The following is an 18,004-nucleotide window of genomic DNA, read 5'->3' as shown; positions in this document are numbered from 1 at the left end:
TTCATCTACGTATCAGCAGTCAAGTGGTCTACCACAAGGATCAGTTCTGTCACCATTGCTGTTTAATGTTTTACTGAGTACTGTACCTTTGCTACAGGATGTACATGTGTACGTTTACGCCGACGAGATAGCACTTTTTGCTCCATCGGTAGATTTACGTGCTTTGTACCAAACTCCACAATCCTATATTAGCCGCCTAGGATTGTGGCTTGAATGCAATTAACCTCTTTCTGTCAGGGTAGCGTCGGCATTGCATCATTATAATATATTGCAGGTATGCTCGCCCGATAATAGAGCTCGGCTGCGTTTTGTTTTCTGTTTGACCTGCATGCAAAATTCCGCCTGTGATTCTATTAGAACGAGAGGCAATACGTTTATGTCTTGTGCTCCCTAAATTGATCGCTAATGAAATCTTGCACCAAGAAGCACGCCTGCCTTCTCTTCTCATGCGATTTCATATGCTAACAGTACAAACTTTTCTGAAGATATATGCATCACCACAGAGGAGACCACAATATGTTTTGATTAATGAATCGGCCTTATTTTTTTAGCTACCAATGGTATCACTCACGTTGCCCTGGAGTTGTTTTCGTACAAAAACTATTGGACCCATTTAATGTTCACCTATGTGAGGTGGTCTTATTAAATTATTCTTAGCGTCGCTACAATGGAATTTGAAAATTTTCAAAACAATGCTAAGCATTTCCCCTATCAATGTCTGAGTAAAATCTTGGAAAGTCACCTTGCACACCTGGATACTAAGACCGTTATAGCAACTGATGCTTTCGTATGTGAAGAAAAGGCAAGTGTGGACATTGTATCAACTCATCTAAATTAGTCTTTTTTTTCATTCGGCTACCATCAGTGACTTGACGCTTATCTTTCAGGCGGAATTATTGGCGGTTTGCTCAACGCAGGAGGTCGGCCACTTGAGAGCGTCTATGAGGCTTGAGATTCAGGCCCGAGTAGAGCCGCACTATCACGTTGATGACGTGTCGCGAGACTTTGGCGTACTCCTCATAGCAGTGATCATCACGCTGCCTTGTTCCTGGCCGCGTGTTTCTTCACACTTCTTGCGTTGGGAAAGACACCAAACCCTACGAAGAAGCAGCGCACCTGAAGAGTGTCACTCGCAACTAAATTTTTTTACAGAAAACACGTACTGTTTAAAGGGCCCCTCACCAGGCCCCATAGCAAATTTTGGTTATACGCAGGGAGTTGTTACGTGTTCTCCGGGGAGCATTCTGACGCAAGGGTTCTTGAAATCGGCTCATTAATAGTCAAGATAGAAATATTTTAATGCCGCGAACCCATGATTTCAGCAGGCGGGCTCCACAGCCAAGCAATACGCTCTCTCCCATTCGCCTCATCTAGCCTACTCAAGCGAGATTCATACGTCACAAACTCATACGTCACAGGCCCCGCCTTAATTTTTTCTCCTCCTTATATTTGGCGCTACGCACTTCCGCTGACGGCGTCGCGCGCGTGCTGTTTTCTCGTTCGCGCAACGTATTATTTTGCGCGCTTTGCGTAAGGGAACATGGTTAGCGGTATAATCCAATGCTACACAAATACTGAGGCACAGCAAGCGGATCGCACAGCATGATCACGGCGCTGGAACACGGTAGAAAATGGCATAGTTTCGGCATCTGCGCACATGACCGCATCACCGTGAACAAGCAGACGAAGCGGAAGTACGTCTCTCTTTCTTCGGTGCGAAGTAAAACAAAAACACGTAGCCATTCCGTTTGTGTGTTTCATTATTTCTCTAAACTTCAATTCGTCAATTCAAGGAACAGATTGCACAGATAACAGATGTTGTCTTGAATAATTCTCGAAGTAACGTGTGACCACGAGCGACGTCACACTGCGGACACCAGCACAGAACACCTATATAAACTTAAAAAATTATGGGGTTTTACGTGCCAAAACCACTCTCTGATTATGAGGCACGCTGTAGTGGAGGACTCCGGAAATTTCGACCCCTTGGGGTTTTTTAACGTGCACATGAATTTAAGTACACGGGTATTTTCGCATTTCGCCACCTATATAAGCTTAGAGAAGGCAAACTGTACCTTCCACAGTGCAACGGAAATAAGTGTAGCGGTGGGATTGTGAACTAAAGTATGCGACCGAAAGATGGCGCTGGCAAAATCAAAACTAATATCATCATTATTACGTAGTGAGCAATATGGCCGCTGCGGTAGCGGTTGGTGGGGTTCGTAGCGTTGCTCGCTCGTTGGTTTTGGGCGTTTTGTTACCGCTTTCCGGACGGTGATCGTGTGTGCGGTGGTCTAACATGACTATTTATATCTTTATTATGTCGCCAGGTGACCGAAAGGCCTCAATTGTAAAAAAAAAAGGCACTTGAAACAAGTAAGCTCAATTGTTTATTGCCAATGGTGAATGAAGCAGTACATGCTCACAATTTTCGTACAAATCAGGTGGACTTAATGCTGTCAGTCACTAAGTTTACAATATACAGTAACACAGACATACATCTATTTAGCGGAATTGAAAGCTAAAATCGAACCAAGTTTCCTCATCGTGTTCGGCGTGCCGCTAAGGTAGGGAGAGCGAAGCTTCTGGCAACAATATTTATGCTGGGCTACCCTCGTATTTGTAGTTACGTACAGTGCTGCTTGACCTGCTTTATACTATACGTATATTGTCTGCGTTCGACGATTTCAGCTAGGGTTAAAAAAAAGAAACATAGGTGCTCGGTAAAGATGTACTGTCAGCGAAATAAGCTTGAGCTGCAATATCCCATTGTTTTCGTAACACATTGGCGAGAGGCACGTAGTGTAGTCAAAAACAAAACAAAACAAAAACGATACGCTGCACATTTTAAAAATTTATTAAAACTGTCCTTACAGGCCTCGTATGATGCATTCGGTAAGGGGGGCGTTACAGAAGGATTGACAGAGTATGTACGGCATGTAACAAAACATAATAGACATACGTTATTAATAGACAGCGGAAAAATGTGTACAGATCTTGTAGAAGCATTAAAGCAAATCACAAAAATAACAGGGTCGGTAATGTAACACATTGGCGAGAGGCACGTAGTGTAGTGAAAAAAAACCGATACGCTGCACATTTTAAAAACTTATTAAAACTGTTCTTACAGGCCTCGTATGATGCATTGGGTAAGGGGGGCGTTACAGAAGGATTGACAGAGTATGGTACGGCATATAACAAAACATAATAGACATACGTTAGTAATAGAAAGCGGGAAAATGTATACAGATCTTGTACAAGCATTAAAGCAAATTACAAAAATAACAGGGTCGGTAATGTACATATGGAAAAAGGACAAAAAGGACAAAGTTCTTTCAATAAACAATGTAAAAAAATCCACAAATCCAGTACAAATACTAAACAATACTAAAATAATACAAGAATAATAAGCGAAATAATGAGCTAATAGACAAGAAAGCACATAACTGGGAAACAGAAGATAATGCATCATGCACTTTATTGAAGTTAGGCCGTGGAATATGGACTGATGAGCTGGCGGAATTTATCGGGATCAGATTCGGAGACGATGAAATCAGGAAGAGCGTTCCACAATTGAATGGCACGAGGAAGCGCCGATCAATTGAATGCATGAGTGTTCCCGTAGATCCGCGTAAAGCTGAGATGATTATATTATATAATCGGCGAGATGTGCAAGATGGGGGCGACTTGAAACCGTAAAGAACATTTCCTATCTGTATGAACGTACTTGTGAAACAATAATATGAGCGCAAGATCACGTCGACTACTAAGTGGGTGAAGTGAAATATCAAGGTTTATTTGTGAGATGCTTGAATTGTAGGCGTATTTACGTGAGATAAACCTGGTGGCCCTATTTCGCACAGATTCTAATAAGCTGATTAGATTGGTTTGATGGGGTGACCAGATTGGAGAGGCAAATTCCAGCTGGGGGTGAACAAATGTCTGATAAGCTAGCTTGCGGATGTAGGCGGGCGAATTACCTAGGTTTCGGCGTAAGTACCTCAGTGATTCAGAAGCACTGGCACATATAGTAGTAACGTGATGGGTCCAGGAAAGGCTTGTTGCGAGAGTAATGCCTAAGTATTTGTAGGAAGTAGATGTAGAAATTGCCTTATTATTTACGTTATATTGTAAATTAGACACTACAACAAAGGCGCCAAATAAAACAACGGATGAAGGGAGGAGACACGAGATAACCACGCAGGCGCACTAACAACTGAGCGTTTTATTTCTTGGCACAGGAATAAATACCTGCTGTCAAGGATCAAAACGACAAGAATAAACAGGGCCGTCGTCTGCATCGCACAAAGAAACCACCGCTGACGGCCCTGTTTCTTCTGGTTGTTTGGATCCTTGACAGCAGGTATTTATTCTCTTGTCAAGAAATAAAATGCTCAGTTGTGAGTGCGCCTACGCGGTTCTCTCGTGTCTCCAGCCTTCGTCCGTTGTTTTTTTGACGCCTTCGTTTTAATCATACATAACCAACTCGCCCACCAGCACCTGCTCTGTGAAAATTAGAGATTGAGTATTTACGAGTGAAGGACATTACTTTGCATTTAGATGAATTAAGAGTCATTACCCAAGTGTTACAGCAATTCGAAGTAAGCTAAAGGTCGTTTTGAAGAATGAGGTTGTCATCGGGACTGGTTATAGGGCGGTAAATAATGCAGTCGTCTGCGAATATTCGCACTCAGGATGCCAAGTTATTAGCAAGATCGTTAATGTATATTAAGAATAGTATCGGCCCAAGAACGCTACCTTGTGGCACGCCAGAGATGAGATAGGAAAGAGGTGCAGAAAGATTGTTAACGATTGCAAATTGCCCGCGATTAGAAAGTAAGTTCCGGAGCCAAGTTAGTGTCAGTGTAGCCAATCTTAGTGCGCTTAACTTTGAAATCAGGTGGCAATGGGCTACGCGATCAAACGCGTTGCGACGTATAGTTGACGTCCATTGCAGCAGAGGAGCGACAGTAACTTTCATTTATATAATTGCATATGGTAGCACACTGTTTAATTTACTGTTCATTTAACTGAAGCCTGCTACATAGCGAGAACATACTGAAACCGCCCTTAATATGTTCTGGAATGGTCTTCGGGAGATTGTCAGATGCGAGCCAAATGGACGTGTGGATCAAAGTAGGACCAGACGACATTTTAGGGTGACCTAGGGGTGAAACGTCCTTGATTTGCCTACTAAACGTCCATGTTAGGTGAACTAGATCACAATCACTTTGCGTTACCTGGAAAATGGCGGCTGAAAGCCAGCCGTACCTTACACCCAAGCTGTCGTCATTGACACAATTATGATTAGCTTCAATGGATGCCCTTGTACTGCATAATTATTAGTGTTCTGTCTAACTTTAGCCCCCACAAATTATGTATCGCGACACTCACAATGAAAACCGCCCAGTTTTCTTCTCTAATTGGGGAAATTTCTTCTTGATATAGCGAGGGGACTCGCGGCAGTCTGAGCGGCACCAGCACGGCCGAATCAAGGGCTCGCTAGCGCCATCCTCGAACACCAACTGCTCTTGTTCTTGCACGTGGGAAAACTACAAAACAGATACATGACAAGCGTCTGGCAAAGGCTTAGGATACAATGCTCTGCATGACGTCAGCCCGCACATTGCATGCACATGAATTGAATGTGCTGCACAAACGACAAAGGCCAAGTAAATGATAAAAAGAAGAAAAAAGCATATTCGAAACAAAGAGCGTGACGAAAACGAAAGTAAATAAAACGACGCAACATGTTGATTGATGCTTTCCCCTTGCAGTTGTGTCAAGCTGCCGAGCTCTTGTTTTCGGTAACGGTGTCTTCCTCCGCATCGTAACCTCCATGGTCTACCAAGGTTGCGACTACAGTCGGCACCTGGGCAACGCGACTGATTTTGTCAGCCATCGTATCCGGCAGTCGACCCGACGCGTTCAAGGCCGGCATCCTGGCCTGGGGATTGATCCTGGTGGCCGCCCGTAGCGTTGTCTCCTCCAACGCCTGGATCTTCGGCGCGGAGCTCGTGAAGAAGACAATCAGCGCCAGCGCTACGGCGACCAGCACGACTACGTAGACGATCAAGCAGCGCTGCCAGGAGACGTCGTCCCACAGGTCCATCTCCTTGGCGACGCCGACAGCAGTGCTTGCAGCCGCTGGCGTCGCCGCTCGATCCGATGGATTTGTCGGGTGCGTGGCTTTTGACGCTCCGGTGGGCGGCTTTTCGTGCGTGGCTTTTGATGATCCTGGAGGACACGCCGTTCCGGCGTTGCCCTGGGACGTTCTCCAGTGCTGAAGCGGCCTCGGCGTCGTGCGATGTTGCTCCACCATCGGGGAGTACTCCAAGGCTGTCTGGTAAGCGCTGTTGGAATGATTTGCCGAGTAAGCGGCATCGTGAGCTGGCATTTTCGACCCGATGTGAGCTCGCAAGAAACCAGTGTAGCGTGTGTTCTTCTTCTTCATCGCCTACGAATCGCACCACGGGACCAGTGCATTACGACCAGTAATCGCACCATGCAGGACGAATAAGAAGTGTGAACGGGATATTTTATGCGACAATACAGAAGCATTATTATAGTGTTCATCATGTTCTGTCTTCTCCAGGCGACGGGAGCCAGGTGCTCGCCGTTTAATACGTAAACTTGCCTAGCACTGAAACCCGAACTCTGCCGTAATCTTCTCTAAGACAGTCTTCCCTACAGCTGCAGCCAGCTATTATCGCTGATAACACAATCATAGATTGCACAAAACACAGCTTGATATGCGTATTATGAATCACACAGCGCATACAAAATACATTGCGCCATATGGCCGCGAACCTTCGCCGAACGTTATGCCATGGAAATCGCGAGCTTTTACTTTGTGTTCGAGAGTCTCACGTCGTCAACGCATGAGCGGTGGTGCTAATAAGCAGAAATTATGGCAGGCTTTCCGTAATATAAAGTGCGGTGGTCGTCATGCTAACCATTATCAAACACTCTCTGGTTCTGAGCCTTACCGGAGTAGGAACCAAGAGGCAGTAAGTTTTTTGCCTTGTTTGAACCTTTCCCCCACTTTGCCGTTTGTGAATTTCTGGCCGTTTACTGCCGACTTGGGACACTAACCCCCCTATTCAGAAACGCATCTTAATTTTAAGCCCATGCTTGACTTGATGTAAACGACGCCTGGTGCGAACGGGTCCAAGACGCTCATTGCGTTTCCTTTGGTGAGTTCACAACAGGGGTCATTAAAATCAAGTCAAGCGTGAGCTTCAAGATGCACTTATTAATACGGTGGTAAGTGTCATTAGGTGCTCCTAGGCGTCGAAAGAAAGTACCAGCAAACGGCCCTACACAGCCCTTGTATGCTGATCGAGTATGTGCCCCACCTTTGTTGTGCATAACAAAACATACCTTCCTACGTAAACCTGAACATATAACGTCTGCTCAGAGCGATCTCTACAGCACACAGACCTGTTAATGGAATGATGAATTATGTTAAGCAGATATATTAATTTGCCTTATTTTCTCTATTTAGCCTTTCAGTAAGTGCCCGATCTTGGGCAATCCAACTGAACGGGCATGTCCCCCTACGATTCCTGCATAAAACTCATCAAACCGAACCAGATCAAATCGGTCATGTACATCAGATCGGCATTACCAATAAACAATCCTTCGCTTCACTTTGATTCTATCATATGCGTTTGATCTGCATGCAATATGAAAAGGGCCGACTAGAAGAGGTATAAGACGAAAGAAAAGAATGCAACATGAAATTGAATTGAATAATGAGGTTTTACGTGCCCAAACCGCGATTTCAATATGAGGAGCACCGCAGTGGCGCACTTCGGATATATTTTCACCGCCGGGTGATCTTTATGGGCCCCCAATGCACGGGACACGCGCGTTTAGCATTTCGCCCCCATGAAAATGCGGCCGCCGAGTCCGGGAATTGATCACGCGACCTCGTGCTTAGCAGCGCAACACCATAAATTCGCTAAGCCACCGCGGCGGGTGATGACTACGGGGACATTTAATGAAAACCGTTTCGAAAAACAATAAACTCGGACATATGGAAATATGCAACACAGGTCAACACAAACACACACACACACACACACACACACACACACACACACACACTCGCGTATATATATATATATATATATATATATATATATATATATAATTATGGCTGAGGAAATCACGCTGGCCGCGGTAGCAAAATGAAGAAAAAAAGAGTACGACGTACGTTGAATTAGAACAGTATATTGCACTGACGTTTCGGCGGGTGAACCAGGCTTGAACCAGCCTTGAAACAACCGTTGCGTTGCTTCGTTGCATCATGATTCCAATCATCGAGAGGTAAGCCAGCCCCAACGTCATAGTGTAACCAAATTTTTATATTGCTACAGTGTAATTTTCTAAAATCAACAGGAAGTAATGTAGCTTAGAGGGACATCAAAGAGAAGCACAGTTGAGGTTCAGAAAGTGTTCTTTCAAGACTCTAGAATCGTTAAATCAATTCGCTGCAATACGTTGATTAATAATAGAAAACGAAGACAAAAATTTAATTTGTTCAATTTCGCGCCGATACCCCAGCGACGTAACTTCAGTGTGACGTCATTGATTTCAAAGCGTGCTCTCGTGTTCGGGCGACTGTAGCTCAGTAAAATATCTCGAAACTTGCTCATTTGAGTACTCGGCACTTTCATAATACAATGTAATCTACATTTACCGATGAAACGTTAACTATACAGGCGTGAGCAGACGTCGTCAAAACCCCGTGACGCCTTGACGAGCAGGTGCGACAGCTTCAAGCCGGCGTCGCCCGTTGTCTTACGTTTCTGTGTCCTTTCTGGCTTGTCAAGCCTCTCCTTACGGTGGATTTTTTTTGGCATTGGTGAAAGAATATTTACCAACGCAGATCGAATAATTTCTCTCTCTTTCGTGTGTTTTAAAAACAATTGTCAGTGTGGCGTTTGCTGGTGTACATTCGTGTCTCTATAGAGATTATTCTTCGACCATGACTCTGGATGACCTTATGCCGTTTGGTTATACGCCTGTCACCATTAACAATTTGACGAAACTTCCTTGGTATATGATCCTACATGTCGTCCGCTTCGCCCTGACCAGGCAATGTTTGTGATCGATAGGGTGGACAAGTCGCTTTCGATAGCCTATAGCACTTCCTGAAAGTCAAGCACGTGCAGCTGCGATAGTCAGTATTTGCAGGTGAGTTAATATATGAAGAGAAGGCCCTACACGATTTATCAATGGCTGTCAGTTCTTTAATTTTATCAACTGAAGGAAGAAGGCGACAAAGTTGGCTTACTCGTAGCAAGCACAGATTAGTATTCATTGGTTTGCTTTTCTGTCAGAAAAAGTGTCCGTACGTCAAAGAAAGCTGTAAAGCAGATAAACAAAGTAAAGAAGTGGTCATCCGTTTGCGCATGCAGCGGCTGATATGCGTACTTTGGGATAAAATATGTGGTGAAGCCACCTCGTTAGCGCAGACATGCTAGGCGTGCTTCAAGACAAGAACGAAGTATGGCGCACATTAAAGGGGACCGGACCTTTGGCTCTTGAAATGACGAAAGTATTTTTACTTTTACTCACTTCCATAACAAGCAAGTAAGAGGGCGTTATTGAGATGAAATAAAGAATGTGCATGTAAACAGTTGACAACCTGAACAAAAGTTTTAATCACGAGCTGATGAACAGGCTGCGCGCTGTCAACACTATTACGCTTGAGAAAAAAAAGTTCGAACATCATCCATAAGAATGCTCTACAGCTTGTGAATCAGTCTGAACAAGATAGGATTGCGGGCACGGTCTCACAAACGATCAATTCATTCCACGCTTCCTCAGAGGTAGAAGAGTTCGACTGTCACGCCCGGTAGGCGCGGCCCTTTCCGCACTTTGCGTGGCTTAATCCTGACCGGCGCCGTGTGCGTACTCGGTCGTTGTGACGTCATGGCGCCAGCTTGTATCGGCCCATGCTTCCATGTCTTCAAGCAAGGTGCTGCAAAGTGAAAACGACAACGAAGACAGAGAAAACCGCGTTCGCCGGTGCGCGAGACCGACGTCATCGCACGTGCCGGAACGGCCTGAGAACGTCTGAACAAAAGGCTGTCACTGAATAAACGGGCGGAGTGTTCCCGTTCTTGTGTGGGCGCTATTATGCTCCTGGCCGTCCGGCCGGATGCCGTTTCCGCCCAGTAGCAGTCATAACAGTTGAGTTATAACAGTGGCGACGAGCAACGAATTAGCACCTTGATGGCGACGAACACTCCTGCCATGGCGTACCAAGTTCCACAGTTCAACAACGTCAAGGACAAGTGGTCGACGTGCTACATCAGAGTCGAGTCGTACTTCGAGGGTAACGACATCGTCGACGACGCTAAAAAAAGGGCGCTTCTTATCTCGGCACTGTGTTCGAAGCCTATCGACGTACTGAGTGGGCATGTTTACCCGCGGAAGGTGAGTAAGTTAACCTACGCGGAAGTGGTTATCATTCTCGAAGAACTTTACGCACCCCCGCCAAATGAGATAGATAGCCGCAACCTTCAAGTTCTTTACCCGCATTCAATCGGAAGAGGAATCAGCTCAACAGTTTATCGTGGAGCTTCGACGCCTGGCTCATAAATGCAACTTCGGGACCATGTTGAACCGCCTGCTGCGAGACAGGATCGTGTGCGGAATTCGTAGCAGTGACGTGCAGAAGGCACTGCTTTCTCACTGACATTGCAGGAGGCAGAAAACATCGTGCTTGCAGCAGAGGCTGCACGACTGGGTGTTCAGCTTATGAAGCAGACGGAACCGAAAGAAGAGCCCGAGCTTCACAGACTGGCGAGCGATCGACGGCAACGACAGGCAGGAAAGACCTGTAGTCAGGCGAGTGGATCTTCTAAAGGTTGTCATCGGTGTGGAAGCCGCGAGCATGGTGAGGCGACTTGTGCCTTTAAACACGCCAAATGTTTCAACTGTAGCAAAAAGGGGCACCTCGCTGCCGTGTGTTGATCTAAGGAAAAGCGACCGCACCAGAGCTTGGCGCTGAGCAGCGGTTCAATGGAAAATGCCGAAGCCGAGCTCTCCGCACAGTTGTATACACTAAAGCCGCAACCAACCGCTGACAACGGAATCGTCAGCCCGGTACGACGAAATTTTTGCTGGGGCGGAGCCGACATCGTGATGGAAATTGACACCGGCTCACCCGTGTGCGTGGTGTCCTGGGACGTCTACTGCCAACATCGCACAAGCTGGCCCTGCCTTGAAAAATCCAGCTTGAAGTTGTCTTGCTACTTGGGCCCGTTGCCTATAGCCGGCAAGCTAACTCTCCCAGTTTCATACTGCGGCACGACGGTTACGGCGTCACTGACCGTTTGCGTCTGCGGACCGAGCCTGTGTGGCCGTGATTTCATCCAGGCGCTGAACAACGACGGGGCTGCGGTTTTGAGCGTGTCCAGCATTAAGGAGCAAGGGCTAAACTTGCAAGCGATCCTGTGTGAGTACGAGGACGTGTTTGCACCTGAACTGAGTCTGTTCAAGGTTCCGCCCGCTCATCTTTACATGAAGGAGGATGCGGTTCCAAAGTTCTTCAAAGCCAGGCCACTTCCATATGCGAGAAAAGGTTTCTAACGAGCTGGACAGGCTTGTTAAATCTGGAGTCCTGTCCCCGGTGGCTCACTCTGAGTGGGCGACGCCGGTAGTTCCGGTAATGAAGAAAGACAGAACAGTTCGATTGTGTGGTGATTACAAGCTAACGGTAAATGCCACTGTCTGACGGAGCAGTACCCACTCCAGGTAATCAATTACCTTTTTGCAGCACTGCACGAGGGTGACGTTTACAGCACATTGGACTTTCGAGACGCCTACAACCATGGTTCCCCTGGATGAGCAGTCAAAGAAGCTGACGGTCGTTAACACACATCGGGGATTATTCTACTTTAATCGCCTGCCGTTTGGTGTGTCTTCTGCCCCAGCTATCTTTCAGCGAATAATGGACAGCGTCCTGAACGGTTTGCCGGGAGTCCAGGCGTTCTTGGACGACGTTCTGGTTGCCGAGAAAGGGAATGACGGCGGAAAGAACCTCAAGGCAGTTCTCCAGCGCTTTCGAGAGTACGGCGTCAAGCTAAGGAAGGACAAGTGCACCTTCAGGATGCCTGAGGTTTCGTATCTTGGCCACACGATCAGTACTGGAGGGTTGCAACCTCTGGACAAGAACATGGATGCTATATTGAAGGCGCCAACACCCAAGAACGTGAGCGAACTGCGTTCCTACTTGCGTCTTCTCACGTATTACAGCAAGTTCCTTCCCAATATGGCCAGTCTGCTATCACTGCTCTACGATTTGCTAACCAAAGAACGTCGCTGGAATTGGGGCTGTCAACAACGGGAAGCGTTTCAGAAGTCAAAAAATGCTTTATGCAAAGCCAAAATGCTCACTCACTTCGATTCCTCACTGCCGCTGCGCTTGGAGTTCGACGCATCACCCAACGGAATCGGAGCGGTACTGTCCCATTGCATTGGCAACGTTGGCAAGCCTATAGGTTTTCGTTCTCGAAGGCTTACCAAAGCGGAAGGAATTATTCCCAACTGGAGCGTGAAGCGTTGGCCGTAGTGTTCGGGGTATCAAAGTTTCGCGACTACCTACTGGGAAGAACATTCACCTTGATCACAGATCACAAGCCGCTGGTGGATCTATTCCGCGAAGATCGTCCCACGCCCATCATGGCTGCCGCAAGAATTCAGCTTTGGTCCTTGCTGCTGGGAGCGTACCAGTACAATATAGAGTGAAAACCTGGCTCAGACAACCTGCATGCAGACGCACTCAGTCGGCTTCCTCTAGAAACAACCGAGGACACATCAGTACGAGTACGTGGACTCGCTGCAGCAGCTAGATGACACGCCCCTTTCGTCGCAAGCAATGAGACAGTTGACCGAGAAAGTTCAAGTACTTGGAAATGTCAAGTCCTACGTGCTTCATGGTTGGCAAAAGGAGCGCAAAGCACCCGATCCGCGGTTGGACCCATACTTGGCGCGAAAAAGTGAGCTAACCGTTTACAAAGGTCTCATTTACTGGGGTCACATAGTCGTGGTTCCAGAGGCTGCTCCTGGTGACATGCTGCAATTCCTGCACGAGACGCACCAGGGAATGTCCGCAATGAAGGCATTGGCCCGTGCTGTCGTGTGGTGGCCCGGCATCGACGGAGCTATGGAACAAATCAGTAGGAATTTTACTACATATGCATACAAGCAAGCGCAATGCCACCGGCGAAAATACCAATAAGCTGGCCACTAACGCACGAGAATTGGTCACGTGTCCATTTGGATTATGCTGGTCCAGTGAATAACACCATGGTCCTAGTGGCCATAGATTCACATTCAAAATGGATGGAAGCAATTCCAGTGCGTCATGTCACAACACAATCGACAGTTACATCCTTGCGTGAAATCTTCAGCAGGCTGGGCATACCAAGAACCATTGTGACAGACAACGGAACTCAGTTCACGTCAGATACTTTCACGCAGTATCTGACAGGAAATAACATAAAGCACTTTCGTACGGCACGGGCTTGCGGAACGTGCCATGCGGACGCTGATAGATGGCCTCAAGAAGGTTAGGTCAGGTGACTTGTCTGAGCGATTGGCTAAACTGCTCTTTAGCTACCGTAGAACGCCCCTGGATGATGGAAGATCACCGTCTCAACGACTTTTGGGATACCAGATCCGTTCTCGGTTGGACACGTGCCTTCCGCCACCCGTAACCTTTGCTGTCTGTCCACAGGCAGATCAAGAAAACAACCTGAGCCTGGGCACTCCTGCTTGGGCGCGTAACTTCGGAGAGGGAGAAAGGTGGCTGCCAGCCACAGTGAAAGAAACAAGGGGATCCCGAATGATAATCGTTGAAACGGCAGAAGGTGAGCTCAGCGTCACATGGATCAAGTCCGTCCTCGATACAGTCCTCTGCCGGCACAACCTTCGCAGGATCAACCAGCTGGTGTACCGACGCTACCAGAAGAAGCTCAACCAGCTGTGCTTCGTAGATCGACCCGTATACGAAAATCCGTACAGCGGAACTCACCTTAAGGAGGGAAGAGTGCTGCAAAGTGAAAACGACAACGAAGACAGCAAACCGCGTTCGCTGTGGCGCGAGTCCGACGTCATCGCAGGTGCCGGAGCGGCTTGAGAACGTCTGAACAAAGGGCTGACACTGAATAAACGGGCGCAGTGTTCCCGTTCTTGTGTGGACGGTATTACGCTCCTGGCCGTCCGGCCGGATGCCGTTCCCGCCCGGTAGCAGTCATAACAGTTGAGTTATAACACAAGGACTGACGATGCTAGACATGTTGTTGCTGCTGCTGCTCATGGTGTTCGCCGGATGATGTTGCGGCAGCCTTTGGAACAGCAGGAAGGAGGTGGTGTGGCAAGTCAGCGGAGCTTGTCGACGGTGGTACCTGCAGCAGCACACTCGGTGCGTGGGCCGCTTGGTCCTGCGTCCACTAGAAGTCTAGCTGTGTCGACTTGGGGCCATCGTTCTGCGTGCGGAATTCCATGCCTGGAAGGCTGCCGCATCTGAAAGCATTCAAGAATGGCTTGAATGGCTTCAAGAATGGGTCGTGGCCTTCTGCGTTTTGCCTTGCCGTGGCTGGTGGCCTTCACTGCGCCCTGTTCATACAAGCTCAGGGAAAGATGCGTAAATAGACCTGAGGTTCAAGCGGAGCTGTCCGTCCTATTTTCTTCATAACCTGCTAAGGGTTTGGTGCATACCCACTACGGAGGATGATGATAATGATGATTCCCAACCTTAGCGCATAACTACAATGAGGGATGGCTAGAAAGCGGGCAGCATAGAGCGAGAACAAAGTTGAGGGCCGTGGTGATAACAATGAAAATATTAAAGCTATAATCAAAAGTTACATGATAATATTTATTTAATATAAGATCAACCTGACAGATATGTAAAAATTATAAAATAAGTGTATTAAAGGGAAGATCATTAAGAAATAAAAATTCAGTCCCATTCCACTGTGTGAAGGTGGACGACTCGCGAAGCTGCGTACGTGGGCCCTTTAATGGCGAGCTGTCCATTGCCGTGCGTAAAACGCCGTATGTACATAAATGGAAGATGAGGAACGGCTATTCGCTCCTTCACGATGTTGAGCCTCGTAAGACCGCACACTTCTTGCAGTTAGCATTGAAAACAAAATTCACGTAGCCGCAATTTCCCTGACTTTCATGAAGGCTGAAGACAGGCAAGGGCACAAGCCCTGGTTCGACTCTTTGGCGATGACACATCGGACACCGCTCTTCGACACCGACGTGGCCCGGCACCGAAAGGTACGTGCCCTGTGTCTAGTCGTACTAGATATAGACATCCTGAGGGCTTCGGCCACGTTCAACACTGTGAACAGTGGCACGGCGGAAAAGGCTGCTATCGCCCTAGCCATCGTACACGCTTCAATGATACCGGCACCGGATGGACCCATCACAATTGGAACTGATTTAATGAATGCCAGCAGGACTTTGGCACAAGGGATGGTAACACCCTGCAAACATTGCAGGGTGTTACCATTACACCCGAAGCGTTACACAGGCGTGTATAGACGTGTATCGTCTATACACCTGGTAATGAACGCGCTAATGCAGTAGCCTAATAGCTTGCTGACCGGGCGCCATTGGAAGAGCTGTCCAACCCAGACGACGCACCGACAGAACCACTGAACTGCGCTGAAACACTACGACATTACAGAGGCAGCAGGAGACACTTAATCCTACCGCATAATCCTCTTAACCGAGAAGATGCCGTCGTGTGGCGACAGCTTCAAACTAAATGATTTCTTGGTCTATTTTATATTCACCTCTTCCACCCCATGCACACAATATCCCTCACACTGTCCGTACTGTGGGGCAAAGCCCACAGTATATCATTCCACCTGGGAATGCCCAAACCTTCCGGGTTACTCCCTTATTCCTTCACCTTTACCTTGCTCCCGGAAGACTGCGCTGACCAGCTTAGACCCGCAAAAGCAGCGACGGATGATCCGACGGGCACGCGTAGTGGCGCGAGCCGATGGAGCCCTGAGCTAAGGGCTCCACCCTACGAGGAAGTCTCCTCAACTCATTAGAAATAAATGTTTCCTGTCTCTCTCTCTCTCTTGGAAGATGATGAGGCACCGGGGGGTATACATACCCATCTATGCTGTTGCCAAACGCGGCACGACACGTTTTGCTAACGAATCCCAGCACGTAGAACAGACACGCGAGCACAGAGCACTCCGAGGGCACACTGCTTCACCGCAGCCAAGGCGATCGTGCGTTCGTCGACATCCCGCAGTGCAGTAAGGGCTGTGAGGTCACTAGAAAACCACAAGCGGTCACACACAACACAGGCCACAGAAAGTTAGCCCCCTACAAACTCCCTCCGAAAGCTGGCGGTTGCTCCGGTGAAACGTTCCAAGTTTGCGGGATCGGGGCTACATGGACGAGTCGCATTTCTTTTCGCCTCGCGGTCGTGGCGCTTACGGGACCGCCACCACGGGAGAACGGAAGGAAAGGAAAGAAGATGCGCAAACACTTGGAACACCGACAAAGAGAGGGCTCTCGCGGGTCAAGGTGCAGTATCTGTTCTTATCAGCCAGATATCCGATACGGGTTCTATTTGGGTCTAAGATAAACTTATTTTTGCAAGTTGGCGGAGTGCTTAAAGACTGCTTCACCTCCGCCGCGGGTCGGCCCGGTATTTCGCTATCTTCGTATCCGCCCACGTATATGGGGATATATTCTCGAATAAATAAATAAAAAACTAAATATATATCGTCAGAAACCCACAAGCAACAAAACAACACCAAGGAGAACACACTGGACATATCTTGTAGTTACGTTGTTAATGTGCGACCCAATGATATGTGTCCCCCCCCCCCCCCCCCCCCGCAATCTCGATCCACTGACTAACAAAACTCTGTGCACATAACATGTAATAGAAGAAAATGGGACCCCCTCAATTTACCAACTATACGGTGAAGGGGCCAGTCAAAGTAGTGTGTAGACTATTATGACGAGCGCCCTCACCACAGTGAGTGTGTTAAAAAATTGCTGACTCTCCCGTAATCGAGAGTAGATGCAAGCATGAAATGACTACCGGAAAAGCAGGTTGGTTGGAGATGATACTAGCAACAATGTTGATACTAGCCACCACATCACATCGCACCACGCCGTACTGTGGGCTAGCGCACATGGACGCAATATTTTTCTGTCACAGACAGAACCTCATTGCAAGTATCGTCTTCGTCAAAGGGCCATTCGCGGCCCTACCGGCGCTGCCGGCGCGCAGAACGCACCGCGGACTTTACGGGCAGCTGGCGTTGAAGAGAGCACAGTCAACGCTGTTTTAGCGCCAAGCGATGACAACAAAGTGTATGGTGCCCTGTATCTGCCTTGTGAATGTCGTTATTGGAAAGGACAAATAAAACTTCAACGTACCAAAAGTTACAGCAGGAGTTACAGCTTGAGTGATATTGTGAACCTCACATGGTCGCCCCAAGTGAAAAAACTGAGTGAGAAGATTTCCTCGGCGTCGCACGTATTCCGATTTTTAGTCGGATCACAGTGGGGCAGCAACTGTCGATCAATGGTGCTCCTCCATAAGGCCTACGTCGACGGAACATTACAATATTACCTCCCGATCCTGCACAAAATGTCTCCCACAAGCAAGAGAAAACTCGAGGCAGCACGAAACAACTGCCTTCGCGTATGTCTTGGCCTTCCGAAGGGGTCGTCCCGCTCAGGAACTTTAACAGAAGCTGGATATACCTGCCTCTGGAAGTGCTATCTTCGCAGGAGAGACTTCGGATACACCTCCGGCACGTCACTTATACGAAGACTCACTTATTAAAGGATATCTCCAGAACCCGTGCTACATCTAGCTTTGGGCAGGCCGTCGGAAGCATAGCTATTTCGATTCCTGCTCAGGCGTCACAAATTATGCCGCGAAACATTTCACCATGGACACTGTCCCCACTGGAAATCGTGG

At 47.7% G+C, this 18,004-nt stretch overlaps 1 pseudogene; it reads left to right on the top strand.

The window, feature by feature from the left end:
* Window positions 1-16,568: 16,568 nt before the first annotated feature.
* Window positions 16,569-16,744, top strand: LOC142573430 (U2 spliceosomal RNA; annotated as a pseudogene).
* The last annotated feature ends 1,260 nt before the right edge of the window (window positions 16,745-18,004 follow it).

Source organism: Dermacentor variabilis, chromosome 2 (genome assembly GCF_050947875.1).
Source record: "Dermacentor variabilis isolate Ectoservices chromosome 2, ASM5094787v1, whole genome shotgun sequence".
Lineage (NCBI taxonomy): Eukaryota > Metazoa > Arthropoda > Arachnida > Ixodida > Ixodidae > Dermacentor > Dermacentor variabilis.
Note: the sequence above shows the minus strand (reverse complement) of the source record. Positions and strands in the feature narration are given on the sequence as shown.